Genomic DNA, 8,935 nt, shown 5'->3' on the forward strand with positions numbered 1-8,935 from the left:
AGAGCGACAACAGCCATGAACATGCATTAAAGTTAATGAGCATTGAGTGCAAGCATGAGTAGGATATAATCCACCATGAACATAAATATCGTGAAGGCTATGTTGATTTTGTTTCAACTACATGCGTGAACATGTGCCAAGTCAAGTCACTTAAATCATTCAGAGGAGGATACCACCCTATCATACCACATCACAACCATTTTAATAGCATGTTGGCACGCAAGGTAAACCATTATAAGCTCCTAGCTAATTAAGCATGGCATAAGAAACTATGATCTCTAATTGTCATCGCAAACATGTTTATTCATAATAGGCTGAATTAGGAATGATGAACTAATCATATTTATAAAAACAAGAGAGGTCGAGTTCATACCAGCTTCTCCCATCTCAATCAGTTCATCATATATCGTCATAATTGCCTTTCACTTGCACGACCGAATGATGTGGATAATAATAATAGTGCACGTGCATTGGACTAAGCTAGAATCTGCAAGCATTAAATAAACAAGAGAAGACAAGGCAATATGGGATCTTTTGTCAGATCAACAATAATGCATATAAGAGCCACTTCAACAATTTAATCATGATCTTCTCCTATCGACCCCCAAAGAAAAGAAATAAAACTATATACACGGGAAAGCTCCCAACAAGCAAAAGAAGAATAAGAAATCTTTTTGGGTTTTCTTTTTAATTACTACTACAAGCATGGAAAGTAAACTAATTAAAAGCTACAACTAATTTTTTTGTTTTGTTTTTTTTAAGGTTTATTAAACACACAAGAAGAAAGCAATAAAAGGAAATAAACTAGCATGGATAATACAATGAAAAAGTATGAGCACCGACATCTAGCAATGAGTGTGTGGACATGAATGTAATGTCGGTGAGAAATACGTACTCCCCCAAGATTAGGCTTTTGGCCTAAGTTGGTCTATGGCCACGGCTGGCCTGGCAGATATCCAAAGTAATAGTTGGGGTCATACTGCGAAGAAGAAGACTCTGATTGCCACTGGTTGGCAATCATCTCCGGATCCCACTGGTAATTAGACTGTCGTGGAAGATCAAATTGTGGTTCCGACTCTGGCTCTGTGGCTGATGTAGGGTTCCGGTAGGCGTGAATAGCCTTCAGCGAGACGAGGTACTGGCCTATAGATAAATCAAACAAGGAAGGAGCAGGCAAGGTGATAGTCTCAGGATGACGTTTATCAAAGAACAATTTGTATTTAAGCTCCCCTTCCCTATTCTTTATAATAAAATCATGCGCTACCATACTCTTATAATCTAAATAAATAGTAGGCATCAATTTTTCTTCTTTTTCATAGTGCCTAATAGGTATGTTATAGTATGCAGCAAGGCGTGAAGCATAGATACCTCCAAAGATGGGGCCCTTTATACGGTTCAGACTTAACCATTTAGCAATAATACCGCCCATACTAACAGAGTCGTCACAGAATAAACCATGGAACAAAATAAAAATATCAGGAACACTAAGGTTTCCACAGTTCCCGTGACCAATTAAGCAATGACTAGCAAATATTGCAAAGTAGCGTAAAACAAGAAAATGTATGCTAGTGATTCTTGCATCGGAAACCTTCCTAGTTTCCCCTACGGTAATAATGTCAATAAACCCGTCCACATCTGTACGATGTGGTTCCTCTAAGCTACCCTCGAAAGGTATTTTGCAAACCCTGCAAAATTCATATAGTGACATCTTCTTAACCACATCATATAAATGAAACTCTACTAAAGGAGGTGACTCCTTAGGATAATAGTAGAAGTTTTGCACAAAAGTATTGGTGAGTAAGAGGTACTGTTCGCGTTGGTCGCGGAGGAAGTCGGTGAGGCCTGCATTCTTAGAAAAAATCATCATAAATCCCGGCTGCTCTCAAGAAATCATCAGAAGGCATTCACACAGCCGAACCTCCGCGGTGCGAGTCAAATTGTATTTGGGCCTCTCTGCTTCTTCACTTTGCTTTTCCTTCGAGCTTCGGCTCGATGAGCCCCTCAAAATCTCTTCATTATTTTCTAAAAAGTTCTAAAATTTTTAGTAACTTCAAAATAAAAGTGAACCAAACTCAACAAAATTGATAGCAACTACTCCTACAAGTGCCTAGAGCCTATATCATGCATCAAAACTACTTGGAACCATATACATTTGACATACAAGCTCAAGAACAGGGTCACCTAAGCAGCAAAAATATGCAATGAATAAAGAACTAGAATAAAAACTAATTGGACCATTGGAGGAGTCACATACCAAGGAACAAATCCACAAAGTAGTTTTGTGAGAGGTGCCTTGAGCAAGGAGATCGAAAATCGCAGCAAAGGGGCTAGAACTCGTGCTTGAGCTGGATAATGGTGTTTGTGGGAGGAAGAAGGAGTGTGTGGGTGTAGGAATAAGTGGAGGAGGGCCACCATGGGCCCACGAGGCAAGGGGCGCGCCCAGGGGGGTGGGCGCGCCCTCCACCCTCGTGGCCAGGTGGATGCCCCCTGCTGTGTTCTCAGTGCCAAATATTCTCAAATATTCCAGAAAAAATCATATTTAAATTTCAGGGCATTTGGAGAACTTTTATTTTCGGGGTATTTTATATTGCACGTATAATTCAGATAACAGACAGAAAATATTATTTTTACTTTACTTAATATAAATAACAGAAAGTAAAAGGAGGGCACAGAAGGTTGTGCTTTCTAACTTCATCCATCTCATGATCATCAAAAGGAATCCATTAGCAAGGATGACCAAGTCTTGTTAACAAACTCATTCCGAATAACATGGTGTTGGGGAACGTAGTAATTTCAAAAAAATTCCTACGCACATGCAAGATCATGATGATGCATAGCAACGAGGGGAGAGTGTGATCTACATACCTTGTAGATCGATAACGGAAGCGTTTGGTTGATGTAGTCGTACGTCTCCACGGCCCGACCGATCAAGCACCGAAACTACGACACCTCCGAGTTCTAGCACATGTTCAGCTCGATGACGATCCCCGGACTCCGATCCAGCAAAGTGTCGGGGAAGAGTTCCGTCAGCACGACGACGTGGTGACGATCTTGATGTACTACTGTCGCAGGGCTTCGCCTAAGCACCGCTACAATATTATCATGGACTATGGTGGAAGGGGGCGCCGCACACGGCTAAGAATATGATCACGTGGATCAACTTGTGTGTCTCTGGGGTGCCCCTGCCTTCGTATATAAAGGACTAAAGGGGGGGTGCGGCCGGCCTAGGAGAGGCGCGCCAGGAGAGTCCTACTCCCTCTGGGAGTAGGATTCCCCCCCCCCCCCAATCCTAGTTGGAATAGGATTCGCGGAGGGGGTAAAAGAGAGAGGGGGGCCGGCCCCCTCTCCTTGTCCTATTCGGACCAAGGGAGGGGAGGGGCGCGTGGCCCATCTTGGGCTGCCCCTTCTCTTTTCCACTAAGGACCACTATGGCCCATATAGCTCCCAGGGGGTTCCGGTAACCTCCCGGTACTCCGGTAAAATCCCGATTTCACCCCGAACACTTCCGATATCCAAACATAGGCTTCCAATATATAAATCTTTATGTCTCGACCATTTCGAGACTCCTCGTCATGTCCGTGATCACATACGGGACTCCGAACAACCTTCGGTACATCAAAATGCATAAACTCATAATATAACTGTCATCGTAACCTTAAGCGTGCGGACCCTACGGGTTCGAGAACAATGTAGACATGACCGAGACATGTCTCCGGTCAATAACCAATAGCGGAACCTGGATGCTCATATTGGCTCCTACATATTCTACGAAGATCTTTATCGATCAGACCGCATAACAACATACGTTGTTCCCTTTGTCATCGGTATGTTACTTACCCGAGATTCGATCGTCGATATCTCAATACCTAGTTCAATCTCGCTACCAGCAAGTCTCTTTACTTGTTCTGTAATACATCATCCCGCAACTAACTCATTAGTTGCAATGCTTGCAAGGCTTAAGTGATGTGCATTACCGAGAGGGCCCAGAAATACCTCTCCGACAATCGGAGTGACAAATCCTAATCTCGAAATACGCCAACCCAACATGTACCTTTGGAGACACCTGTAGAGCTCCTTTATAATCACCCAGTTACGTTGTGACATTTGGTAGCACACAAAGTGTTCCTCCGGCAAACGGGAGTTGCATAATCTCATAGTCATAGGAACATGTATAAGTCATGAAGAAAGCAATAGCAACATACTAAACGATCGGGTGCTAAGCTAATGGAATGGGTCATGTCAATCAGATCATTCACTTAATGATGGGATCCGGTTAATCAAATAACAACTCATTGTTCATGGTTAGGAAACATAACCATCTTTGATTAACGAGCTAGTCAAGTAGAGGCACACTAGTGACACTTTGTTTGTCTATGTATTCACACATGTATTATGTTTCCGGTTAATACAATTCTAGCATGAATAATAAACATTTATCATGATATAAGGAAATAAATAATAACTTTATTATTGCCTCTAGGGCATATTTCCTTCACATGGAACCGGAGAAATTTCGAATAACACTATGTTACCTCAACGGGGATATGCACATCCCTAATAATTAGAATATCATATTTCTTCTTGACAGTAGGAAGAGGAAATTCAAAACCTCCAAAAATAATTGATGGAACTTTTCCAATAGAATTAATACTATGAACTTGAGGTTGTTTTCTCGGAAAGTGTACCGTATGCTCATTACCATTAACATGAAAAGTGACATTGCCTTTGGTGCAATCAATAACAGCTCCTGCAGTATTCAAAAAGGGTCTTCCAAGAATAATAGACATACTATCGTCCTCGGGAATATCAAGAATAACAAAGTCCGTTAAAATAGTAACGTTTGCAACCACAACAGGCACATCCTCACAAATACTGACAGGTATAGCAGTTGACTTATCAGCCATTTGAAAAGATATTTCAGTCGGTGTCAACTTATTCAAATCAAGTCTACGATATAAAGAAGGAGGCATAACACTAACACCGACTCCAAGATCACATAAAGCAGTTTTAACATAATTTCTTTTAATGGAGCATGGTATAGTGGGTACTCCTGGATCTCCTAACTTCTTCAGTATTCCACCCTTAAAAGTGTAATTAGCAAGCATGGTTGAAATTTCAGCTTCCGGTATCTTTCTTTTATTAGTAACAATTTCTTTCATGTACTTAGCATAAGGATTCATTTTGAGCATATCAGTTAATCGCATACGCAAAAAGATAGGTCTAATCATTCCAGCAAAGCGCTCAATATCCTCATCATCCTTTTTCTTGGATGGTTTGGGAGGAAAAGGCATGGGTTTTTGAACCCATGGTTCTCTTTCTTTACCATGTTTCCTAGCAACAAAGTCTCTCTTATCATAACATTGATTCTTCGATTGTGGGTTATCAAGATCAATAGCAGGTTCAATTTCTATATCATTATCATTGCTAGGTTGAGCATCATCATGAAAATTATCATTAACATTATCACTAGTTTCAGGTTCATTACCAGATTGTGTTTCAGCATCAGAAATAGAAATATCATTTGGATTCTCAGGTGTTTCAGCAATAGGTTCACTAGAAGCATGCAAAGTCCTATCATTTTTCTTTTTCTTCCTTTTAGAAGGACTAGGTGCATCTATATTATTTCTCTGAGAATCTTGCTCCATTCTCTTAGGGTGGCCTTCAGGATACAAAGGTTCCTGAGTCATTTTACCAGTTCTAGTAGCCACTCTAACAGCATAGTCCTTATTCTTACTATTCAATTCATTGAGAAAATCAGTTTGAGCTTTAAGTACTTGTTCTACTTGAGTGGTAACCATAGAAGCATGCTTACTAATAATTTTAAATTCACCTTTGACATTAGCCATATAATCACCCAAGTGTTCAAGCATATCAGGACTGCGTTTTAATTCTCTACCAAAATAAGCATTGAAGTCTTCTTGCTTAACCATAAATTTATCAAACTCATCTAAGCATGGGCTAGCAAACTTGGTGAATGGGATTTCAGCTTTATCATGTCTATAGAGAGAATTTACCTTTACTACCTGTGTCGGGTTATAAAGACCATGTATTTCTTCAATAGGCTGTAAATTAAGACCATGTATTTCTTCAATTGGAGGTAAAAATTCTTAACATCTTCAGCTTTAATACCCTTTTCTTTCATGGATTTCTTTGCCTCTTGCATATCTTCAGGACTAAGAAATAGAACACCCCTTTTCTTCGGAGTTGGTTTAGGAATAGGCTCAGGGGCTGGCTCAGGAAGTGTCCAATTATTTTCATTTGTCAACATATTTTTCAATAAAATTTCAGCTTCATCCAGTGTTCTTTCCCTGAAAACAGAACAAGCACAACTATCCAGGTAATCTTTGGAAGCATCGGTTAGTCCATTATAAAAGATATCAAGTATTTCATTTTTCTTAAGAGGATGATCAGGAAAAGCATTAAGTAATTGGAGAAGCCTCCCCAAGCTTGTGGGAGACTCTCTTCTTCAATTTGCACAAAATTATATATATCCCTTAAGGCAGCTTGTTTCTTACGAGCAGGGAAATATTTAGCAGAGAAGTAATAAATCATATCCTGGGGACTACGCACACAACCAGGATCAAGAGAATTAAACCATATCTTAGCACCACCCTTTAATGAGAACGGAAATATTTTAAGGATATAAAAGAAGCGAGTTCTCTCATCATTAGTGAACAAGGTGGCTATATCATTTAATTTAGTAAGATGTGCCACAATAGTTTCAGATTCATAGCCATAAAAAGGATCAGATTAAACCATATCTTAGCATCACCCTTTAATGAGAACGGAAATATTTGAAGGATATAAAAGAAGCGAGTTCTCTCTTCATTAGTGAACAAGGTGGCTATATCATTTAATTTAGTAAGATGTGCCACAACAGTTTCAGATTCATAGCCATAAAAAGGATCAGATTCAATAGAGAATTCATAATCTTTATCAGTAACAAAGATAGGTGAAGTAGCATAAGCAGGATCATATTTCATTCTAGCATTCGGAGTTTTTTGTTTAAGCTTAGCTAATAATTTCTTAAGATCACTTCTATCATTGCAAGCAAGAAAGTCTTTTTAGTTTCTTCATCCATAACATAGCCCTCGGGCACAACAGATAATTCATATTTATTAGGCGAGCCTTCATAATCACTTTCATCAGTATTATCAGTTTCAATAATTTCATTCTCTCTAGCCCTAGAGAGTTGTTCATCAAGAAATTCACCGAGTGGCACAGTAGTATCAGGCATAGAAGTAGTTTCATCATAAGTATCATGCATAGCAGAAGTGGCATCATCAATAATATGCGACATATCAGAATTAATAGCAGAAGCAGGTTTAGGTGTCGCAAGCTTACTCAAAATAGAAGGTGAATCAAGTGCAGAGCTAGATGGCAGTTCCTTACCCCCCCCCCCCTCATAGTTGAGGGATAAATCTTGGTTCTTGGATCTTTCAAGTTCTTCATAATGATAAGCAGATATAAATCCCAAGTGACTCAAAGAATAGAGCTGTGCTCCCCGGCAACGGAGCCAAAAAATAGTCTTGATAACCCACAAGTATAGGGGATCGCAACAGTTTTCGAGGGTAGAGTATTCAACCCAAATTTATTGATTCAACACAAGGGGAGCCAAAGAATATTCTCAAGTATTAGCAGCTGAGTTGTCAATTCAACCACACCTGGAAACTTAATATCTGTAGTAAGGTATTTAGTAGCAAAGTAATATGATAGTAGTGGTAATGGTAGCAAAAGGTAACGATAGCAAAAGTAATGTTTTTGGTATTTTGTAGTGATTGTAACAATAGCAACGGAAAAGTAAATAAGCGAAGAACAATATATGGAAAGCTCGTAGGCAATGGATCAGTGACGGAGAATTATGCCGGATGTGGTTCATCATGTAACAGTCATAACCTAGGGTAACATACAAGAACTCACACATATTCATGAAAACATAATAGGTTCAGATCTGAAATCATGGCACTCGGGCCCTAGTGACAAGCATTAAGCATAGCAAAGTCATAGCAACATCAATCTCAGAACATAGTGGATACTAGGGATCAAACCCTAACAAAACTAACTCGATTACATGATAAATCTCATCCAACCCATCACCGTCCAGCAATCCTACGATGGAATTACTCACGCATGGCGGTGAGCATCATGAAATTGGTGATGGAGGATGGTTGATGATGACGATGGCGACGGATTCCCCTCTCCGGAGCCCCGAACAGACTCCGGATCAGCCCTCCCGAGAGAGTTTAGGGCTTGGCAGTGGCTCCGTATCATAAAATGCAATGAATCCTTCTCTACAATTTTTTTCTCTACGAACACGAATATATAGAGTTGGAGTTGAGGTCGGAGGAGCTCCAGGGGCCCATGAGGTAGGGGGCATGCCCAAGGGGCAGGCGCGCCCCCACCCTCGTGGCTAGGGTGTGGGCCCCTGGTCTTGATCTTTTACCAGTATTTTTTATTATTTCCAAAAATAATCTCCGTGAAGTTTCAAGTCATTCCAAGAACTTTTGTTTCTGCACATAAATAACACCATGGCAATTCTGCTGAAAACAGCATCAGTCCGGGTTAGTTCCATTCAAATCATGCAAGTTAGAGTCCAAAACAAGGGCAAAAGTGTTTGGAAAAGTAGATACGACGGAGACGTATCAGCCATCTATCTACAACAACATAGACATGCAAAATACTATCAGGTACTAAGTTCATGATATATTAAAGTTCAATTAATCAAATTACTTAAGAACTCCCACTTAGATAGACATCTCTCTAATCATCTAAGTGATCATGTGATCCATATCAACTAAACCATGTCTGATCATCACGTGAGATGGAGTAGTTTTCATTGGTGAACATCACTATGTTGATCATATCTACTATATGATTCACGCTCGACCTTTCGGTCTCAGCGTTCCGAGGCCACATCTGTATATGCTAGGCTCGT

This window comes from Triticum aestivum, chromosome 3A (assembly GCF_018294505.1).
Source record: "Triticum aestivum cultivar Chinese Spring chromosome 3A, IWGSC CS RefSeq v2.1, whole genome shotgun sequence".
NCBI classification, from domain to species: Eukaryota; Viridiplantae; Streptophyta; class Magnoliopsida; order Poales; family Poaceae; genus Triticum; species Triticum aestivum.